Source organism: Mixophyes fleayi, chromosome 2 (genome assembly GCF_038048845.1).
Source record: "Mixophyes fleayi isolate aMixFle1 chromosome 2, aMixFle1.hap1, whole genome shotgun sequence".
Taxonomy (NCBI): Eukaryota; Metazoa; Chordata; class Amphibia; order Anura; family Limnodynastidae; genus Mixophyes; species Mixophyes fleayi.
The window spans coordinates 293,498,149-293,522,324 of NC_134403.1; the positions used below are offsets into that span (position 1 = coordinate 293,498,149).

Below are 24,176 nucleotides of genomic sequence, written 5' to 3' on the forward strand. Positions count from 1 at the left end.
TAGAGGGAGTGGTCCCGTCTCCCGTTCTTTAATCGATCCACGATCCTCTATTATAAAACCGCTGTTTTCTTTTAGTGTCCTCAGCAGATGTAGTGTGTATATATCTCTCCCGCAATCACTTGCCTCAGTTCGGGTACAGATCCACCGAATATAACGTGAAAACGGGGAATACAAAAAAATGCTAATAGTGCATTAACTCTTACATAAAAAGGTTTATTTAATAAAAATGGACATGACATAAAATGTGTGATATAATCAACACTCCTCTCATCCAATGTACCCTTACCAGCACAAGATAGTATATATGCAATGTATATGTGTCCTCGGAATCACCGGCAACTCACGTGAGACGGGACCACTCCCTCTACCTTCTGCCCTTGTCCGATGATTGGATTTATAACAGAGGCCGTCATCCTGATCACAGTTTGTGGAGAAGCTCACGGCATAAACGGAGGGTCCGTAGGAGAGTGATATACGCTGATGTACTACCTACTTTTGGTGAGTACATCTCCCTGAGGGGAATTTTTCCCGTTTGGATCCGGATGAAATGTATTATTACCAAAAAGTCACATATTTGAGATTACACGATTTGGAGAGCTGATTTCATTTAGACTTTTGTATTGTGAACAGTTTGTGTATGATATTAGGCGCCGTTAGTTGTGACACTATACCATACTTACAGTCTAAATTGTCTGAACCAAAACAGGAACATCCTCAGCACAACCTGCAGGACTCTACTGAACGATCCAGTGGTGCAAAAGTGCATTACCACCAACAGTTTCGTCAATGGTAGTATTATTGTCGGGATGTTGCGCATTGGCTCTAGGTCATTCTGCACAATGTGCAGGGTGTCCATAATGACATGAGAAGTGAGGTGATTGCAATGGACCACTTCAGCATCTGACATCCCAAAGAGGCTGACATGTGACCTGGAAATACGCTCCCTGGGCTGGCGATGTTTAACCAGTTGCTAGTTTTGGAGGGGTGAATGCCTGTTGCCCTCTTGTTGAGCAGCCACCTCCCGCTGGAACAGGATTTCCTCCACATTAAGGATTTGCTATTTGTGACAAAGATGGATGAAGGTTGCAGATAATTAAATTACCTCATGCCTTGCAACCTTTGTAGTTGGTGTGTACACTAACTAAAGAGTTAAACAATACTTACACTGACTTCTGCCATCATGAGGCTAATTATAGATCTTTTTGAAGGGGGGGATTAAGAAAAATAAATATTATTTTTAGAGAGTTACAACAGACACATACACAAGCATCTTACAAACAACTGTCAGAAATGGACCTACTACTGTATGGAGTACAGTAAACAGCAAACATACCTGGCATATAACAATGTATAGGGGGCTAAAAAGAGCGAAATCTGTATCTTGGACAAAAGGAAACTCAAATAGGCTGATCTGTGTGAAGGGGAGGGAATGTAAAAAAAATATATTTTTGGGGAGTTACAACAGACAGATACACAAGCACCTTACAAAAAATAAGTTTCATAAAAAAAATTGGTTAAAATATAAACATAAGAGATACACAGGCAAGCCACAACCACCCCCCCCCCCCCCCCCAAAAAAAAAAATGCAATGCTGCAGCAAGTGAACAACTATTCAACAGCCACACAACATTTTAAAATAGAGAGGCATTGTTAATGTGGCACATAAATGATTCACCACAGTTTAGACTTTAAATATATTGCATTGCTTCAGACAGAGAAAACTTATATCTCAAGAGAAAAAAACAGGTACATTAGTTACATTTAATTGTGTGTGTGTGTGTGTGTGTGTGTATATATATATATATATATATATATATATATATATATATATATCTATATCTATATATATATCTATAATATAAATGTCTAGTGGCGTGTGTTAGTCTGTCTGTGTGTGGAAAAAATAAAACCAAGCTGCAGCGCCACCTGCTGGGCGGAGTTATACACTGACCTACTAAATTCTTAGTGTGTGTGGAAAAAAAAATTCAGAAAGGGCTGAAATTTGGTATACTAAGATGTTTTTAATTTGTTAATTTAATTTGTTAATTGTTAAAAGTGTTTATAAAGATTTAAAAAAAAATATATATATTTCTTGAAGGAGAAGTGACAGTTGGGAGTGGTTGTTGGTTGCCGGGGGTGACAGTGGGGAGTGGTTGGTGGTTGCCGGGGGTGACAGTGGGGAGTGGTTGGTGGTTGAGGCCTGGGCTATGGCCCAAATGCATGACAAGAACCTTTTTAACACCTTAAGTAGCTTGATTTGACTAGAATGCATGAGTATCATGCACGGGTTAACTTGTATGTATGTATATATATATATATATGTATGTATATATATATATATATATATGTATGTATATATATATATATATATATATATATATATATATATATATAATGTGTAGAGAATGAATCGGAGATGTATTCTGAAGTAAACGCCTATTTTGAGTATGTCATAATTGGTCCTTGCACTCAGTCGCAGGTGCTTTGCTTGCCTGCATGGCCGTATCTCACTGTTTCCCCCACGTATCTCCCGGTATGCGCAAAGTGACTGTGCGCACAAAATCTGTAGATACGTGCCCTAATTAATCAGGCCCATTGTATCTATCCAGTATCTTATCTGGTATAGATCACTTCTGATTTTTTAACCATTATTACATAAGTAATAATTTGCTTTTGCAAGCCGTCTGTGTTTTAAATAAAGTTTATTTCTTTCAGCCGGCTACAATATTTTTTTTTAATACAACTTGAAATAATTAGAACAAGGTTAAGTTATGACCCTTTTTTGCTGCTATTCTTGTTTGTAATGTTTGTGATGTCACTGAATGCCCGTTCATATGACCATGCATATTGTATTCACTGTGGGCCTGATTCATTAAGGAGCGTAACTTATGATATTTTTAAGTATAATGCACATAATTAATCAGTGCATGCCCAGAACCGGACAATGCGCCTCAGAATGCAGAAACTTCCGATTCAAAGATCCTTGTTATTCAGACTGTATCTCTTGCTCCAGCTACAGGTCTATTCTAAGTGCCGTTTACTACTGATGTCGGCTGAGTATGTATGCTAGAACATGTGTTTGCAATCAGAAGCAACTGTAAAAACTTTTTGTTTTTATGTATAGTAGACATTAATTACAACCTAATAAATGTTTTTCACGGGAAAAAATTTAATTTTTTTAAAAAAACTTTTAATGTTTTGTCATGAATGACTATATTATTAACAGGTGACATTAACTGAATATTTTTTTTTTCTGTGCGCTCTTTTGTAAGTATATATTCCTATGTATTGGACGTATCTTGGTCTAGTAGAGCAGAACAGACCTACATCCGTATTCATCACCACATGTGTTTTCACATCTGCTCCTTGTTGAATACTGATGTGCTAATAGGGAAGATTATATACCACCGCACCAAGTGTTTACATATCTAGACTAATACTTTTATCACACATGTAATTATGTCTTCTAGCTGGATTGGTGCACCTTAACATGTAGAACTATTCAAATTAAGAAACACATGTGGTAGAGGAAAACATGTTTAACAAGGGCACTCAGTAACGATCATATTATTAAAATATACCTTTTATTGGTTCAATCTAAAATGTTGATATAATTGAATACTGATGTGCGTCTAACTGTTTCACATGCTTTTTTTGTTTTTTTATTAAAAAAAAGTGTTGCGTTTATTTTGCGTACCTTAATAAATCAGGCCCTTTGTATATGTATACCTATTTACAGAACGGTACGATAAGATCAAAAAAAGTGTGCAGGGTGATATGGGTGGATAATCAATTGCACTAATGGGTGCAATTAGAAAAAAAAAGATCAGGGCAAAGGTAAGTTATTTTTTTAAATTACTGTATATTTGAAGGCAAATAAAGTGACACCTTTAAATACTTCAATTTCTCCCTTGCCTATACAGGAAGTAAAAAATAATACAATTTAATTAACTTTGTAGATCTGACACTACTAGTTGTTGTATAAGTAATTACCCTTTTAAACGTTTATAATGATCAGACATATTAAGCCCCATATCTGATTATTTTAACAGGGTTATAACTCATCCAGTGAGTTAATAGTAGTAGTGCCTATGTGTTATAGACTAGAATCTAGTCACTAGATCTATGTTTCCAATCACTCAGTAGTGTTCAGGGCCATTGTAATAATGAACTATATTAACTAATCTTTTTAACTTAGCTTTTGAATGAACTAGATGAATGAATTATTCTCCAAATGACCTAGATTTTCCATTACTATTCAGGGCTTTCCTTCAGAAAAGTCGGATTTCCTGCTACTTTCACTGCTGACCACGCCCCCAGCCTCTCGTTACCTAGCAACAAAGCAATGAGATAGGCAAGTCAGATGCTCAGCTGCATAGGGAGAGGAATCAGTTGCAGAAAAAAATACGTAATAATGCACTGTATAGGTCATTGGTACGACCTCATCTAGAATACTGTGCTCAGTTCTGGAGGCCATATCTCTAGAGGAATATAAATACATAAGAGACTGTACAAAGAAAGGCAACTAAAATGGTGCATGACCTACAGCACAAAACTCACCTGGAAAGACTAAAAGATCTTAATATGTATAGTTTGGAGCAGAGACGGAAAAGGGAGGACATGATAGAAACTTTCAAATATATCAAGGGTTTTATCAAGGTACAGGAGGGAAACATTGTTCAAAGGAAGAGAAATATTAGAACACAAGGACATGCACTGAAACTGGAGGGAAGTACAGTCATGGCCAAAAGTTTTGAGAATGACACAAATATTATTTTTCACAAAGTCTGCTGCCTCAGTTTTTATGATGCTAATTTGCATATACTCCAGAATGTTATGAAGAGTGATCAGATGAATTGCAATTATTTTAAAGTCCCTTTTTGCCATGACAATGAACTTTATCCCAAAATCAGCATTTACACTGCATTTCAGCCCTGCCACAAAAGGACCAGCTGACATCAGGTCAGTGATTCTCTCGTTAACACAGGTGAGAGTGTTGAGGACAAGGCTGGAGATCACTCTGTCATGCTGATTGAGTTAGAATAACAGACTGGAAGCTTTAAAAAGATGGTGGTGCTTGCATTCATTGTATTTCCTCTGTTTACCATGGTTATCTGCAGAAGACACATGCAGTCATCATTGCTTTGCACAAAAAGAGCTTCACAGTCAAGGATATTGCTGCACGTAAATCAACCATTTTTCGGATCATCAGGAACTTCAAGGATAGAGGTTCAATTGTTGTTAAGAAGGCTTCAGGTCGCCCAAGAACGTCCAGCAAGTGCCAGGAACATCTTCTAAAGTTGATTCAGCTGCGGGATCGGGGCACCACCAGTGCAGAGCTTGCTCAGGAATAGCAGCAGGCAGGTGTGAGTGTATCCGCACACACAGTGAGGCGAAGACTTTTGGAGGATGTCCTGGTGTCAAGAATACCAGCAAAGAAGCCACTTCTCTCCAGAAAAAACATCAAAGACAGACTGATATTCTGCAAACAGTATAGGGATTGAGCTGTTGAGGACTGGGGTAAAGTTATTTTTTCTGATAAATCCCCTTTCATATTGTTTGGGGCATCTGGAAAAACATTGTCCTGAGAAGGAAAGGTAAGCACTACCATCAGTCCTGTGTTATGTCAACAGTAAACCATCCTGAGACCATTCATGTGTGGGGTAGCTTCTCAGCAAAGGGAGTGGGCTCACTCACAATTTTGAATAAGAACACAGCCATGAATAAAGAATGGTACCAAAACATCCTCCACGAGCAACTTCTCCCAACCATTTAAGAACAGTTTGGTGACCAACAATGCCTTTTCTGGCATGATGGAGCACCTTGTCATAAGGCAAAAGTGATAAATAAGTGGGTTGGGGATCAAAATAGCGACGTTTTGGGTCCATGGCCAGGAAACTCCCCACACCTTAATCCCATTAAGAACATATAGTCAATCCTCAAGAGGTGGGTGGACAAACAAAAACCCGCAAATTCTGACAAACTCCAAGCATTGATTAGGCAAGAATGGGCGGCCATCAGTCGTATGTGGCCCAGAAATTGATTAACAACATGCCAGGACAACTTTCATAGGTCTTCAAAAAGAAGGGTCAAAACTGCAAATATTGACTCTTTGCATAAACTTAATGTAATTATCAATAAAAGCCTTTGACACTTATAAAATGCTTGCAATTTTACTTCAGTATACCATAGCAACATCTGCAAAAAGGTCTAAAAACACTCAAGCATCAAACTTTGGGAAAACCAATAAGTGTTATTCTCAAAACATTTGACTGACTGTAGGTTCAGAGGAAATTTGATGAAGAACTACTTCACAGAAAGGGTAGTTGATAAGTGGAATAGCTTCCCCTCAGAGTTGGTAGAGGCTAATACAGTAGAGCAATTTAAACATGGTTGGGATAGACATAAGGATATCCTTACAAAGGTTATAGGACCAAATAGAGTTTGAGGTTACCATAGGTTAATAAAAAAAAGGGCAGACTAGATGGGCAAAGCAGTTCTTATCTGCCGTAAAATTCTATGTTTCTATTTAACATTCATTGCACATGCTGAGTCGTGCTCCTCCTCTCCTGGCTCCTGCTTTCTGATGTCTAAACCATCCATCCTATAAGGTACAGTGTCTGAGTAGAGTGTATTTTGGCAGATTAATCTGACATTTTCTTGGTTAAAGGTTATATAACATGATTCAAGGGGCTCCCCAGAGTGTGAGTAATGTTCCAGTGAGAGCCAGGCTCCTGTATGACTCATGTTGACTCATGACTCATTATGTATGCTTGTTATATATTATATACAATATATATATATATATGTCACCTATCAGTGCAATTTATCAATAAATTATAAAATGGGGGGAGCTTAGTAATACTCAGCTGCCTGAGCCATACTGATCCAGAGCAGTAAGGGTTAACTTAACAATAATTAACTAACCTTTTGAACTTAACTTTTGAATGAACTAGATCATAATGAACTAATTTCTAAAATTAACTAGATTTCCCATTATTATTCAGGGCATCCCTTCAGGAAAGCAGGATTTCCTGTTACTTTAACTGCTGACCCCACCCCCAACTTCTTGTTACCTAGCAACATCCATTGCACATGCTGAGTCTGCTCCTCCCCTCCTGGCTCCTGCATTGTGATATCTGAGCCCCGACCCCAGCATCCCATTACCTAGCAACACTCGCTGCTGATGCTGAGTCCTGCTCCTCCTCTCCTCGCTCCTGCTCTCTGGTGTCTAAGCCACCCCTCCTATAAGGTACAGTGTGTGAGTACAGTGTATTTTGGCAGATTAATCTGACAGGTACTTGGTTAAAGGTTATATAACATGATTCAAGGGGCTCCCCAGAGTGTGAGTAATGTTCCAGGGTGAGAGTCAGGCTCCTGTATGACTAATTTTGTTGTGTCCCCATGCTATATATCTGCTCTCTCTACAAACATCTCACATTAATGTATAATTTGTAGAACAAATGTCCTCTCACTTTCTTGGGGCGGTGCCATGATGTGTTATACTGTATGGGGGGTATTCAATTGTTGCTCCGGACCGCAAAAAAACGAGCGCGTTAAAACTATTACCGTTTATACGGTAAACTTGCGCGTAAAAACCGTTAATACGGTAGTTTACTCGCTGAATTTCATCTCGCAGCTCAGGGAGCTGTGAGATGAAATTCAGCGAGTAATTACCGTATAAACGGTAATAGTTTTAACGCGCTCGTTCTTCCGGCGGCCGGAGCAACAATTGAATACCCCCCTTTGTGTCTGCTATCACATGCCTCCCAACTGTCCCGAGTTTGGCAGACTACCTGATTTGTGGCCCGCCAAAGAGGTGGGGCATAACAGAAAAATCGTCAGAGTTTTATAGAGATTTGTCCCTTTGCAGAGAGATTTTGGGTAGAATATTGGGAGGTATGCTGTGAGTTGCTACTAGGGAAAATTTCTACCTTTATATTTTTGATTAGTTCAGAGATGGTCTCTAATTATCTAAATAATATATACAAAAGTATTTTTTGCCCTGTTTAAACTGAAAACTACAGCACAGATATTATGTATTTATCACATTTGAAATATACACCTATATTATTTTTTTAAGTTTTGTTCTACAATTTTTCCTTTATCCTGAAATATTTGGAATATCTGAAAGTGGTCTATATCTTAATATGCAGTGTTAAGGGTGATTTATATTTTATATATATGTATGCTTGTTATATATTGAACAGATTATTAGGAAGAGCGCAGAGTGTATTTGGATTTATTACAATATATATATGTCGCATATCAGTGCAATTTATCAATAAATTATAAAATTGGGGGAGCTTAGTAATACTCAGCTGCCTGAGCCATACTGATCCAGAACAGTAAGGGTTAACTTATTGATAATTAACTAACCTTTTGAACTTAACTTTTGATCATAATGAACTAGTCTCCAAAATTAACTAGATTTCCCATTATTATTCAGGGCATCCCTTCAGGAAAGCAGGATTTCCTGTTACTTTAACTGCTGACCCCACCCCCAACTTCTTGTTACCTAGCAACATCCATTGCACATGCTGAGTCTGCTCCTCCCCTCCTGGCTCCTGCATTGTGATATCTGAGCCCCGCCCCCAGCATCCCATTACCTAGCAACACTCGCTGCTGATGCTGAGTTCTGCTCCTCCTCTCCTCGCTCCTGCTCTTTGGTGTCTAAGCCACCCCTCCTATAAGGTACAGTGTGTGAGTAGAGTGTATTTTGGCAGATGAATCTGACAGTTACTTGGTTAAAGGTTATATAACATGATTCAAGGGGCTCCCCAGAGTGTGAGTAATGTTCCAGGGTGAGAGTCAGGCTCCTGTATGACTAATTTTGTGGTGTCACAATGCTATCTCTCTGCTCTCTCTCTACAAACATCTCACATTAATGTATAATTTGTAGAACAAATTTCCTCTCACTTTCTTGGGGCGGTGCCATGATGGATTATACTGTATTTGTCTGCTATGACATACCTCCCAACTGTCCCGAGTTTGGCAGACAACCTGATTTGTGGCCCGTCAAATGGGCGGGGCATAACATAAAAATTGTCAGGGTTTCATAGAAATTTGTCCATTTGCAGGTGGGATTTTGGATAGAACAGGGGCTGGACTTATTTTGTTCCGCTTTTGGGATGTCAATCTTGTGAGGTATGCTGCTACTAGGGAAAATTTATATGTGTATATTTTTGATTAGCTCAGAGATGGTCTCTATTTATCTAAATAATATATACAAAATTATTTTTTGCCCTGTTTAAACTGAAAACTCCAGCACAGATATTATGTATTTATCACATTTGAAATATACACCTGTTTTTTTCCCTTATCTTGAATTATGTTTAATATCTGAAAGTCGTCTATTAAAATATGCAGTAATAAGGCTGATTAATGTATATTAATCTATATCTATATCTATATATATATATATATATATATATATATATATATATATATATATATATATGCGACTGGATCACATATAAATAACTTATGGTGTGAATTTATTTAAAGGAAATAGCGCGGGGTGCTTATTTATTTAAATTGCCAGTGCTCTTATTTTTAATATTGTGTATATTTTGAGATAGGAAATCATTATTTATGAGACCAGGGTAGAAAATATGTTATTTCGGTTTAGCCTATCTAGAGAAAATGCATTATGTCTGATGTGTATATCTGATACAATGAGCCTTGTTCACCAAGCCTTTGGTATATTGTGCTGTGGGGAAGTGGCTTGTTTTGGTTTTTTTGTTGTTCCGTGGGAATGTGTATTCGGTGACTGTCTTAAGTATTCATGCCAGTCAGACCTTTTGACTTGCTAGTGGGTCTCCTGCCTCTGAAATAAGATCCAGGAAATCAGAGCAATGTTTTTAAGAATTTCATAGCTAAGTGTAAATATTAGTGGCTTTACAATGCATGTAAATCTATGTTTTGGTAAACGGGGGTTACATCCTGATTCTAAAAATAGCCTGTGTCCAAATCTGTATAAAATGCACTGACTTGTACACTGAAATGTATCTTTCTGATTTCATCTGACCTGAACGCTGGTACCTTCAACTAGTGTTTGAGCAAATAAACATCACTTGATTCATAGACCTGCTTGAAAATATCTTCCATACTGAAAATCCTGTGTCCTACAGATTAAACCCAAACTCTAATCCGTTCTCCTGCTGATTCTGAGGTTGGACCCAGCTCTCCAGTACCACTGCTCTGCCTGCTAACCATGTAGCTTTGGTCAGTGTGATAGGCTAGGGGGGATCCATACACAGCAACCCTGATCCATAGTAAGAGGTCAGGAGTACCAGCCCAGGTACACAAGCAACGAGATGCGCTAGCAGCATCAGTTACCCTGAAGGAACGTGGTTCTCAGTGCCATAAAAGGAGCTCAGTGGTGGCAGCAGGCCCCTCCCACTGCGGGAGGAGGGGCATATTCAGAATAACAAAAGGGGACGGTGGCAAAGTAAGCCCAGCCGTTCCCAGCAACAACAGACAGGGTGGCATAGGCGTCCATCCTTAAATTAAATTCCCCCAAATTTAATTTAAGGATGGACCGCCTATGCCACCCTGTCGCCTATGTCCGTTGGACCGCCTATGCCACCCTGTCGCATATGCCCTGCCGCCTATGCCCGTTGTTCGGGGGAATTAAACGCAGCGTTAAGCCTATTACCGTTAACACAGTAAATTTAACCAGGAATTCTGCTTGCGGCTCCCCGAGCGGCGAGCAAAAATCAGCGTTAAGATTGCTGTATTAATGGTAATTATGCACACTATTACCGTAATAAAGGTAATAGCGCGCAGGCCGCATTACTTTTGACAGTAGCACGGCCAATTGAATTCTTTCCAATGAATGTAAAGAACAGAAGATTGGGATGCAAGAGGAGTGTGACTAAATTTTGTAAACAAAAAGACATTTGACACACCGCACAGGCAGGCCATGCCAGCCTCCTATCTTATTAACTTCTGAGATTCCTCTCCCCTTCCTATAGCAAACTCATCAAGCATTTAACAATGACTAAATTGCTCCTCACATGTGCGAGTATGTGGTAGGTAAATTATATTGTAATCTACACAGGGACTGACATGCATGAATAAAATGCTGGTGTTTCACACAGATGTACAACATGTTTGCAATGTATAAATAAAGAGTAATAATAATAAGTAAACAGTATGCAGAAGAGTTATTATGAGTTTCCAAATTTACAGGATAATCCATTCAATTCCTAACGAATCTTCTTGCAATACCTGCTTAAAAGTGACCAGGTAGAGAAATTAAGAAAGATACCAGTACTGGAATATTGCAAGGACAGCAGCACTGTCAGGTGTGAGAGTACCACTGTTTTGCAGTAGAATGAAATCATAAGCATGTAACACAGTCTCATAACAAGAATAAAAACCTTCAATGCTAGCAAATAATGAGGATGAAATACAATTTCAGATGGTAGAAGACACAGGAAGATGACGCAGTAGGCTGGCAAGCAAAACTGTTCCACAAGGAAATTTACAACTATTTGAATGTAGTCAATTTTATATTTAAAGATATGTGTTTTTCATGTTTGAAAGTTTCCCCTGCCCCCAAGAAGAGATGTAGATGGCATTGGGAGGGAGGAACCTCTTCTTGGTGACATGGGCATGCTTATTACTATCACTCTACAGAGAGGCCTTCCCTGTATCTTGAGGTTGCTTGCATCCTGAAGTTCCAGAGAGGAGAGCCCTGCATCCTGAGTTTCCAGGAAGGGGTTGACTGCATAATGAGATTCTTGAAACAGCAGGCCTGTATCTTGAATTTCCAGAGGCAGTTCTCTCAGAGACCTCTGGCATGGCAGTGCCTATGCCCCAGAGTGGACTGCACTACATCCTGAGGTTCAAAGCAGGTCTTCCTTGTCTCCTTTTTTCCAGACAGTAGAAACCTGTGACCTGAGGTTCCAGAGTTCATTACTGCCATTCCCATCCACCAAGATAGGTATGCTACGTTTTAGAATCAAAGATTGTAGAATTTTTTTTTTAATTGTTGTTGCTACTATTTGAGGTTCATTATTCAATATCCTATTTAGTAGTAGGTCTGTTTTTTGTTTGAAAGCCTCCCCTGCCACCCAAAAAAGGTACAGAGGACATTGGGAGGATGGAACCTCTTCTTGGGGTCAAGGTCATGCCCATTCTAATGGCTCTTCAAAGAAGCTTGCCTTGAATCTTGAGATTCCAGAGAGGTTGACCCTGCACCAAGAGGTTACAGAAATGACTGGCCTGCATCCTGAGATTCCAAGGAGGACTTCACTGCATCCTGAGTTTCAAGGGAGGGTTTGACTGCATAATGAGGTTCATGAAAGTGCTGACTTGCATCTTGAAGTTCCAGAGGCTGTCCTCTCAGAGAACCTCTGGGATGGCAGTGCCCAGTGTCTGACTGGGGCATGAAGGGCCCACCGGGGGACTGCAACACTAGGGGCCCACCAGATGGGGTGTGGTCAGCCATCATAGAGGCGGGACCAGACACTAGAGGGGGAGTGGTCAGCCACGAAGGACAGCTAGCACCATAGTGTAGTATATAAAGAATGCAGTTTGTGTATAAAGAATACACAGTCTTGACCTGCCCCTTAGATTGGGCAGAACAGTCACCAAAAATCAGGCTTGGCTAACCTGTGGCACTCCAGGTGTTGTTAAACTACAAGCCCCAGCATGCTTTGCCAATATATAGCAGCTTATTGCTGGAAGGGTATGCTGGGACTTGTGTAGTTTCACAACACCTGGAGTACCACAGGTTAGTCAAGCCTGCGCTAGATTCAGAACATTTGACAAACTTCCTACCTGTTGTTGTCATTTTTATCACCTGTGGCTGCTGGTTTCTTTAGTTGCGGCTTGTCTGGATCCTGGAATGTTGAGGGCCCTATTTGAAAAAAATAATGAGTACATTTAGAAACGACAACCTTCCCTGCCATTAAATCAACAGCACCCACATTTAATAATTAGGCCTCTCTCCAGCCTCAACATTAAAGTAATAGTGCTCACATTTGATAAATAGATCTATTTCCCTCCAACCGACCCCAACATCAAATTAATAGTATTCCCATTTAATAAATAAACCTATTACCCTCCCTCCAAACAGCCCCAGCAATAAATTAATAGCATTTACGTTTAATCCATCCATTTCCCACGACCATTCCCAGCATTAAATAATTAATATTCACATTTAATAGATAGCCCTCCTCCCCACACTCAGCCCCACATTCAATTATAGACCCAAACCACCCCAGCATTAAATTAAAGGTCCCATCACCCCCTCCCTATAGTGTTCTCTGTACAGCCCCCCTCCCTATAGTTTAACATAGGCAGTCCCCAATAATCATAGTTTAGCATAGGCACCCCCCCTCACTATAGTTTAGTATAGTTTAGTATAGATAGGCAGCCCCCCTATGCCACATAGTAGTGCCCCAAAAACAATATTATGTCACACAGTAGTGCCCCCAAACAATGTTACTCCACACAATAGTGCCCCCAATGTTACACCACACAGTAGTGCCCCAAACAATGTTACTCCACACAGTAGTGCCCCCAATGTTATGCCGCACAGTAGTACCCAAAATTCACATATACAATGCAATAGTGCCCCCCAATTCACATATGCAATGAAATAGAGCTCTCAATTCACACACACACACACACACACACTAATTATATATATATATATATATATATATATATATATACACACACACACAAAATATATATATATATATATATATATATATATAAGAATTCTGTCTCATGCTGCAAGTCCTGTAATTTGGATGAAATTAAAAGATATGTCCAGTAGTATTGAATAAAATAAAAAAAATCTACTTACCCATTGCTGCAGCCTCTCTGGTCCTTAGTCCTTCAGGGAGCTTAAGACAGTCAGCTGACAGGAGGAGGGGGTGGTTCACATGATCACAACTGCGATCTTATGTGAAAGATGACTGGCTGTCACTGACAGCCAGTCATCTGCAGCAGCAGGAACGCAGAGGAGGACATCGGGGACGCCGAGGAGGACATCTACCCCCAGGTGAGCTGGATGGGCTCCGCATACTTCTAGAAGGGGGTGTGGCCGTAGGGCAGCAGGGCCTACCGGTGATTTTTCCGGTATCCCGGTGGGCCAGTCCGACGCTGGCTGCCTATGTCTCATCACTACATCCTGAGATTTAAGGGAGGTCTGTCTTGCCTCCTTTTGTTCCAGACAGTAGAAACCTGGTACGTAAGGTCCCAGAGTTTATTACTGCCATTCCTATCCACCAACGTAGGTATGCTACGTTTTCGATTCAAATATTGTAGAAGCATTTTTGAATTGTTGATGCTATTATTTATGTTTCATTAACCAATATCATATTTAGCAATAGGTCTTTTTTTGTTTGAAAGCCTCCCCTGCCCCCAATAAGAGTCACATAAGGCATTGGGAGAAAGGAACCTCTTCATGGGGTCAAGGGCATGCCCATTACATTGGCTGTCCAGAGAATCTTGCCCTGCATCTTGAGGATCCAGAGGATGACCCTGCACCCAGAGGTTACAGAAATTTCACTGCGTCATGAGGGTCCAGAGAGAGTTGACTTGAGTCATGAAGTTCCAGAGGCAGTCCTCTGAGAGATAGCGTGCAGACCAGTCCAGTAGTTCCAGAGAGGACTGCTTGGCACTCTGAGGTTACAGAAATGATTGCAATTCATGAGATTCCAGGGAGGATTTCACTGCATCATAAGGTTCCAGAAAGATCTAAGTTTAAGTCACGGCTAACGGTTATTGTCATAAGCTTGTAGAACAGGTGGTAAAGGTCTTCACCTTTAGCAAGCGCCTTTTCCATAGAGCTTGTTGCATACTCAGATGCCCCCAGGTCTTATGCTCTGCGTAGTACAAGCTTATGGATATAACCGTAGCTCAGGCAAGGGCATGACGGCAGGAGATAAACAAAGTCAGAGACAGGCTGAGGTCAAAGGGCACGAACAGGCAGCGAGGTTCGGTTCGGGCAAAGGGTTAAGTCCGACAGAAAGACAGGATATCCAAGTCACAAGCAGAAGTCAGGGTCACCAGCAATAAATCGCGGTCCAATAAACAAGCCAACTGTCATACACTGAAGGGTCTATCCAGGAGTACAGGAACAAAGTACAAGAGCAGGTCAGCAGCCAGGAAACTAAACACTATAGCCGGCAGGGAGGCTAAGCCCTCCCTGCCTTAAATATCTAGACTGCCCAATCAGATTTAAGGAGGGCTAAATGGTTAAAATCAGCCACCTGACTCTGTAAATACATAGTTAATTTATTCTGCACCTGAGCCCGGCTGCCACAAATGCCGGGACGCAGGGCTGTCAAAGAAAGCTTCCTGCTGTTGCCATGGTGACGGCCAGGACCTCAAACCCGGAATTGATGTCCCGGCTGTTGCAATGACAGCCGGGAGACAAAGAGGAGGGACGAGCCGCGGATCGCTGATCCTTGATTAGGTGTTAAGGAACCCCGACATCCTGGCTTATTGGCAAACTGTTTGAAAAATTCTCTAATGATTTTGCTGGTGTGTTAATGCCCCCACGGAACCCCGAATTGCTCCTCCGGGCCACAACCCTTCCACTGTACCAGGAAATGGATTTGCCCCTGGACCTTTTTTGAGTCAAGAATTTTTTCCATCACAAATCTCTGATGATCCTCCAAGATAACAGGCCTCTTAGTGCGAGTTGATGATGATGAAGGCTGCGCCAGACATATCTATATACTAGATTTATGTTAGGATAAATGCAACTCAAAATACAGCCATATAAATCTGACCACCAATGACAATAGCTGACTCTCTCAGGATTTACTGTTCATTGATTTAACCAACAATAACATGTGATCTGTGCATGGGCTTCTGGAAGTTGTAATTGTGCCTCTGATATAGCATTATGCATAGAGATTTGAGAAAGTCTATTGTTCCCAGAAAGTCAGAAGCCTGTGCTAGCGGGAACCAAATCTTGCGAGATCCGATCAAGTGAAAAATTGGGAATTATACTCACCATTAATTTCCTTTCCTTGAGATACTCCATGGCAGCCCTTACAATGGGTTAATACCCTGATCAGCTTAGTGTAGACAGGAAAAATTTGCCCCACCTGAACCCTATATAAGGTAGCTCCTCCTCTTCCTCAGTTTACTTTTGTAACTTCCCAAGCCGTCTTTAGAACATAATTATTAGAACAAGGGTGGGATAATATAGGGCTGTATCTTAGGTACTTCACGCCCTTTCCCCCTGTAGGCCTGTGCAATCACTTCTCTAATCCACTTCACCAATGTGGGTTTGGGTGGGGCATGTCCTTTGCAAGGACCTTCAGGAAGTACAAATAGTTGCTTTGTCTTCCTAAGATTTTCCGCCTTGACAATGTAAGTAGATATAGCTCTCACCACATCCAGAGTATGGGGTTGTCTCTCCTCACTATTAGTGGGATGAGGTTAGAGAGACGTTAGTACCAATTCTTGATTGATGTGGAAGGAAGAGACAACCATGGGTAGATACTCCCAATTCGTCCTCAAAATTACTTTATTTTCGTAAACGTTCAGGAAGGGTTCTTCACACCATAGCGCATGTATGTCCCCTATCTGATAAGCCGATGTGATTGCCACTAGAAAGAGGACTTTCAGAGTGAGCCACTTGAGAGAAATATTGTGCAATGGTTCAAAGGGGTCAGCGGTTAAGGCGTCCAGGACAATATTAAGGTCCCAAAGGGCTGAGAATGGTTTCACTCTTGGTCGTAATCTCTTCAGTGCCTGAAAGAATTTGAAGATGAGATCCTGAGATGACAGCTTGGTATCAAGAAGGATGTTAAGAGCAGATATTTGCACTTTTAACATAGATGGTGCTACTTCTTTAACGAAACCATCTTTAGGAAACTCTAACACATCTGGGACACTGGCGGACATGGGATCCTTCGCCATGTTCCCTGCCCAACAAATAAATTTTTTCCAAATTCTGTAATAAATCATAGAGGAATTCTTTTTCATTGCCTGAATTAGAATATCCATTACCTCGTCTGAAACACCTTTGAATTTCAATAGTCGCCGCTCAGTCTCCACACCATCAAACCAAGGGAGTCCGGATTTGGATTCATAACCGGACCCTGATGGATGAGGTCTAGTCTAAACGGCAACGGCCATGGATGTTCCAGCAGCATCCTCCGTGCTGCCACGAACCAAGGGCGATGCGTCCACGCCAGGAGGACTGCTATCACCTCCTCCTTTTCCTTCCTTATCTTCCTGAGTTCCTGAGGGATGACTGGAAAGAGAGGAAACATGTAGCCGAGCTTGAAGTTCCACTGCATTGACAGGGCATCTATCCCAAGGGCCCTGTTGTCTCTGTGACGAGAGTAGAAGAGGGGTACCTTGGCATTCCTCCCTTTGGCCATCAGGTCTATTTCTAGCATTCCAATCCTGTGTCGTATGAGTTGAAAGACCTCTTTGTGCAACTCCCACTCTCTTGGATGGACTTAGCGTCTGCTAAAATAGTCCGCCACCATGTTGTCTTTGCCTGCCACGTGAAGGGCTGAGAGAGATTTCAGATTTGTCTCTGCCCATGCCATTAGTGTGGTTATTTCGGCCAGCATTGCTCTGCTCTTGGTACCACCCTGCTTGTTTATAAAGGCTACTACAGTCCTGTTGTTGGAGAATACTCGCAGATGTTTAGCTCGTAGATAGGACTGGAAGTCCTGGACTGCACATCAGACCGCTCTCATCTCCAAAATGTTCCCCTGGAAAAGTCTCTCTTTGTCGAGCCAAGTGCCCTGTATGACCATTGCCTGCATGTGAGCACCCCAACCTACTGAACTGACGTCTGCGGTAAGAACACACCAGTCTGGTATCGAGAGAATCACACCTTGCTTTCTCAAACCTTGGAGCTGTCACCAATTTAGGGACTGTCTTGCGGACCTTGAGAGGTTGATTTTGGAATCTAGAGACCCCACTGTACGATCCCATTGTGCAAAGAGGTTTGATTGAAGATCTCTCATATGCCATCTTGCCCATGTCGAGCAAAACATTCCTAGGAGGCGAAGACAGGCTCGTGCTGAAATCCAAGGTTGAATCTGGACTTGATGCGCCATCAACTGGATTTTGTCCAATCTTTCTTGAGAGAGACAGACCTTGTCCGTTCTTGTATTTATTTGCACTCCTAGGAACACAAGCTGTTGCGAGGGTATCGGATGGCTTTTTGATATATTGGCTAACCAACCGTGCTGTTACAGAAACCGGATTACTTGGGATGTAAACTCTAAGGCCGCTTCTTCTGACTTTGCCAAAATCAGAATATTGTCCAGATATGGCCACAAAACTACTCCTCTCTCCATGAGTACAGCTATGAGAACTATAAGGACTTTGGTAAATGTTCTTGGAGACGTGGAAAGGCCAAATGAAGACAAGTAAATTGGAAGTGGGGTCCTTGAATTCAGAACCATAGGAATTGCTGATGATGGATCGTAATCGGGATATTAAAATAGGCATCCTTTAAGTCTATCGCTGTCAGAAAATCTCCTGTTTCTACCACCTTGAGCATTGAGTTGATAGACTCCATCCGAATGTGTTTTGCTTGCACATAGCTATTGAGAGCTCATAAATCTAGTACCGTTCTGAAGGTACCTGATGCTTTCTGAATCAGAAACAGTTTGGAATAGAACCCCATGTTTTCCTGATTTGTCAGCACCGCCACAATCGCTTTTGTTTTCACCAGGTCTTTTAGGCTTTCCACCAATACTCGCTGTTCTAAGAAGGACGTGGGACTTCTTCACTGGACAAATCTGTTTCCTTTGGCCAGGTATGAAATTTTATGGCATATTCCCTGGTGACTATCTACAGGACCCACTTGTCTTGTGTGGTCTGATTCCAAATTTCTGCAAAGCTTGATATCCTGCCGCCAACTGGAGTCAGTGGAGACTGAATCTGCAGATAGTCATTGGGTTCTTTGCTGTCCTTGTTTCCCCCTTTTTGATTTGAAGGGCCGAAAGGACTGTCCTGTCATATTATCTTGGTGTCTGGAATACTGTCTCCCAGGCCTATGGGCTTCTTTAAACTGTTGCCTTGGAGAATAAGTGAGGAAACAACTCACCTTTCTGTCTTGTGGTAGACTATTAGCCCTGCCATTTGCTAGCCTCTGCATTAGATTATCCAGTTTTGTCCCCAAACAGGAAATTACCTTCATATGGAATAGTTGTCAGACGGCTTTTGGATTGGGGATCTGCCGCCCATGGACGTAACCAAAGCGCCCTTCTTGCTACAACTGCCGAGGCCATGCTCTTGAAGAGAACACAATCATATCCAACGAGGCTTCACACAAGAAATCAATGGTTTTCTGCATAACCTCTAAGGACTTTAGAAGGTACAATCTACTTATTCTATCTTCGAGTTATGCCCGAGGAGATGTGTAATTTCCTAAAGGAAGTCTCCATTCTCCTATCCATAGCGTCTTTCAATGGTACCCCATCATCCCATGGGAGAGTGGTCCTTGAGGATAAGCCGGCTATGGTTGAATCCACCTTAGGTACTGAACACCATCTCAGCATATCTTCATCCTGGAAAGCATACATGCAGTTCAGTCTTCCCATGTTAGGATTACTTTTGTCTAAGGCTTGCCACTCCTTAGAGATCAAGTCTTTTATCACCTTATGGGTATGGAACACCTTAGATTTCACTTGGTGTTCCGAAAACAGGGCATCCTGTGGTTTGACCGGAACTGTCGCTTTCTCAATGCCTAGCGATTTGTTAATATGCTTGAGTATAACATTAATGGTATCCAAATTAAAAAATCTGGGATCCTCTTTCACCTCAGCCTCACTATCTGACTCAGAATCCCACTCCTGAAAGGAACTGTTTCAGAGGATTGCCCTGGCCTCACGTCCTCCGTATCTTCTCCTGTTGGAGTCTTGCCCCTCTTTGCTCCCTGCTTTGTGGCCTGAAAATGTTCCATCATCCTCACCCTCCATGAAAAGAACTCTTTGACTTGTTCTGTTGGGCCCAGGCTCTTCCACCGTTTTAGGGGTGCATGACATACATAATGGTACAATGCAAACTTTCAGCAATCTGCCATCACAAGCTACACACACCCGATTTATAACTTTGCATGTTCTTTTTAGCTGCACAAGCTCCACGGAGGTACTGTAAACAATAAAAAAAGGTACCAAGTAACCTATTCTAAAGTACACAAAACACCCAATCTAAGGGCTTACCTTGGGGTGTCCTTCAGCTTTTTTGGGGTGGGCTCCTGGTCCATAGTGCACTGTATCCAGATAGCTGCTAGGTCCTGCAGCATACATCCACCTATAGCCAACAATGAGCCTCATATAATAGGCGTCAGTTTTTTAAAAAGGTGTGACCATAGCAGGGTAACGATTTCCACCTCTCTTCCTCCTGACAGGTGGTTTAGTAAACGGGGAAGCCAGCGCTGCGCGGCAATCCATCCAGCGCACAGCGCATGCGCCCTCTACGCGCACGCGTCTTACGTACTTGTGCGCACGCCTGCTACGGACACCATTGGCAGTACCTTATATGATTTCCAAACAGCCCACGCTGAAGGGAACAGTCCGGTCCCAGCACATGCCCCGCTAAACTGCACACACAGCCAGCCTCATGAGGAAAGCCAATACCTCAGGTAAGCCCTCTAGAGCAAAACAACAAACATGCTACTCTGCACTACCCTGTCATAGACATGCTGAGACAGGAAGAAAAGACACTGAGGAAGAGGAGGAGCTACCTTATATAGGGTTCAGTTGAGGTGAAATCTTCCTGTCTACACTACGCTGATCAGGGTATTAACCCATTGTAAGGGCTGCCATGGAGTAGGAAAAGGAAAGTTTGTTTTGCTGTGCTTTCAGATCCAAGGAATATGGGCAATTTCAAGTTAATCCAAGACTTGTCTTGGCTCTTTCTGTATATATTCTTGTAATCCTTTATGTATTTCTCTATTTTTATATTCTTCATTTCCTTCCATAACACTCATTAGCACCTCATTGCTCTTTCTTTTTCCTATGTCAATTCATTCCTCCTTGTTCTGCATGCGCCCCAGTGAATTCAGAATTAGGCACCCCATGAATATCATGTAGAGGCCTACCTGTACTCTTTATTCATGTTTAGTATCTATTGTTAGGTCATTTGAATAGACTAGATGAAGTCCTCCCTTCATACAGCAGACCTTAAAGCCAACCTGAAGAAAAGTGCCCCTGGTAAATGTGATACCCAGTATCTGTGGTATATTGTTGAAAATGAATGTCATAAGCCATTAGTTAATAAGGTCCAGGCTTTGAACGAGGTCCTGGTGCCTTGTTCTTTGGGTTTGCTAGATATTATAGGAGCTTTATCCCTGGTTTTCCAGAGTCCAGTGAGTCCCTCTGGCATGTTCCTGGCTCCTCGTAAGTGAATCAGCAGCAATTTGCTTACTGTTCCCTGATGGCTGGGCCGCTGAGCCAATCAGGGCTCACCACCCGGCCATTTGCGCTTCTGCTGCCTTGGCGAGCCAATCCGGGCTAGGATTAGGCAATTCTAATTTTTTTTTTTTAATTGAAAGAGTAACTTTATTTGTATAAAGTACAAAAAACAAAGGTCATACGTTTCATTCAAGTGTACACAGTACACCGTAAGACATAATCATGCATACATTTTAGTACAATATAGGGCACAAAGTACAAGACATAACATCCTACACTATATACATCAAGTACTGCACTAACCATTCAAACTTTAAACCATATTACATTACAATAAAAAACATTGGATGTGAGGGGGAGGTAGGTGAGAGGGGTAGGGTGGGGGAGTCACGGGCAAAAGGTTTTTATTGAGGACAGACACAAAGGGAAGGGTGCATAAATAGACATTACATTCAATAATACTTCAAGCTGTGAAAGGGGAATGGGTTGGAGGGGGTAAGGGAGGGGAAGCACAAACCAAAGATTTTATTGTTAAAAAAGACACAGTGGGGAGAAGGAGAAGAGGGAGACAACAATTAATAACAATCAATCGTCGTCGTCTTCATCTTCCTCAGGACTGTCAAGTGTGTTATAGTCTCTTAGCAGGCTGTGGATCAGCCTGCGACAGTCCTGGATGGTCATCTTCTCCCGCTTCAAGATGAGGCGATTCCAGGCAAGCCACATTGCATCCTTAAAACAGTTCATAAGGCGCCAGGCCTCCTGGATTGCCCCAACTGTGTGTGTCCCAGGAAATAATCCATAAAATACCGAATGGTATGAAAGGCAAGTCCTGGGCACACTGTCCTTAAGTTCATGTTCCATGGCATCCAACAATGCCTGTGCAGTGGTGCAGTCCCAAAAGATATGCTGAGCAGTCTCCCTTCTGGTGATAGAAAAGGGGCAGTGAACATATCTGCACAGGTTCCGGGAGTGCATGAATATCCTGAGAGGCAGACCCCCCTGGATAGCAATCCATGCAATGTCCTTGTGTCTATTATTCGGCCTCTTAGAGGCCACATTCTCCCAGACGTGTTTGGCCATAGCCACAGGAAGCCCTGGAACAGACTCCATAACATCCTTTGCTCTGATGATCTTGTGGATAGTTTTAGGCTTCCACAAGTCTGGTTTAAGTCCCTCCAGATGGTGCTCCCTCACAAATTGTCCAACATCCAGGTAAAACCAAGGTGTAGTCCAGTTGTAAGGGAAGGAGCTGTCCCATTTGTCCCAATCAAGGTTCCTCCAAAGAGGCAGGAGGAAAAAGCGAGACATGGACTTCCCAGCAGAGCAAATGTTCTTGTCAAGGAGTGTACTGCAGAAACAGTTGCAAACAAAGAAGGCCTGCAGCATGGTGGGGATATCGGTCATCCCTTTCCAACCTTTGAGGGGGTCCTTGTACATGAATGACCGCTTCACTCTGTCCAGTGAAAGACTGTCCTCGTGGTGGTCTTACAGACAGTAGCAAGAAGTGGCCAAACTTGGGCCATGTACTGCAGAACGGGAAGGATCTCGTTGCGCAGCACTAGTGCTTTCCCTTCGATGGTAAGGTTTCTGAGGCTCCACAGTCCAATTTTCTGTCTGACTGTCGCCAGTCTCTCTTACCAACACTTCAGGGCCGCCTTCTCTCCACCAAACCAAACTCCAAGGATTTTGATGAAGTCTGGCTTGATTGTGAAGGGGGATGCAGCGGGGGATGACAGGTGCCACTGACCAAACAGCATCGCCTCTGACTTTCCGCAGTTGACCTTTGCCCCTGAAGCTCGGCCGAAGTTCTCACAGGTCTAGACAAGTGCTGCCATCAAACGTGGATCAGCACAGAAGACAGTGACGTCGTCCATGTAGAGCGAACACTTGGCCTCTAGACGGTCTGGACCCAGTGCGGTGATGCCTCTTATCTCTGGATTCCGCCTGATGCACATCGCGAAGAGCTCTATACAACAAACAAAAAGAAGAGGGCAGCCTTGTCTGACCCCAGACATTACAGAGAAGGGGTCAGTCTTCCAGCCGTTCACCAACACCAAGCTGTAAATATCAAGGTACATCAGGTTAACATAAGAGCAAAACTTATCACCCAATCCAAACCTGCACAGAAACCTGCACAGAACCTTACGCATAAAGTAATGAGAAACACGATCAAAGGCCTTCTCCTGATCAAGACTTACCAGGGCCACGTGTGCATGGCGTTCTATGATGTAATGGACCGTGTCCCTCAGCAGCGCAAGGCTGTCTGCAATCCTGCGACCAGGAATGCCACAAGTCTGGTCAGGAGGAACAATTCGCCCAATGACAACCTTTAGCCTGTTGGCTAGTACCTTGGCCAGGATCTTGTGGTCCACATTCAGGAGGGAGATGGGCCTCCAATTTTTGAGGTTGCATTTCTCTCCTTTGCGCTTATACAAAATCGTGATCAAGCCCTCTTTCAGAGTCGGAGGCATTCTGCTCTCCACCACCATCTCCTCATACAGCTCTAGCAGGTCCAGGCCAATGAGGTCCCACAACACTACATAGAGCTCCGCTGGGAGACCATCACTGCCCGGGGTCCTGCCCGGCCTAAAGGATTTAGCGGCAGAGTGCAGCTCCCCCAGTGTGAGGAGGGTGTCCATGGCTGCTCTACCTGTAGGATCAATAGGGTTAGTGAAACCTGACAGGAACAATTCAGCTGCATCATTGTCTGTAGTCTTAGGGGAGTAGAGGTTGCTGTAGTAGTCTGTGACGACTCCCATGGCGCCCTCTTTCCCCTTCCTGGGGGTACCAGTCTCGTCCCAC

At 42.4% G+C, this 24,176-nt stretch overlaps 1 long non-coding RNA gene across 3 annotated transcripts in view; it reads left to right on the top strand.

The window, feature by feature from the left end:
• Positions 1–7,021: 7,021 nt before the first annotated feature.
• The window catches only part of LOC142140427 (uncharacterized), a 107,310-nt gene continuing 90,155 nt past the window's right edge, over positions 7,022–24,176 (top strand). For 2 of the 3 annotated variants that reach the window (XR_012688469.1, XR_012688473.1), the window contains exon 1: positions 7,022–7,252. This is a non-coding gene — a long non-coding RNA (uncharacterized LOC142140427). Of the gene's footprint in view, positions 7,253–9,085; positions 9,148–24,176 lie in introns of those variants that run through there. The other variant, XR_012688471.1, reaches the window with a different exon arrangement.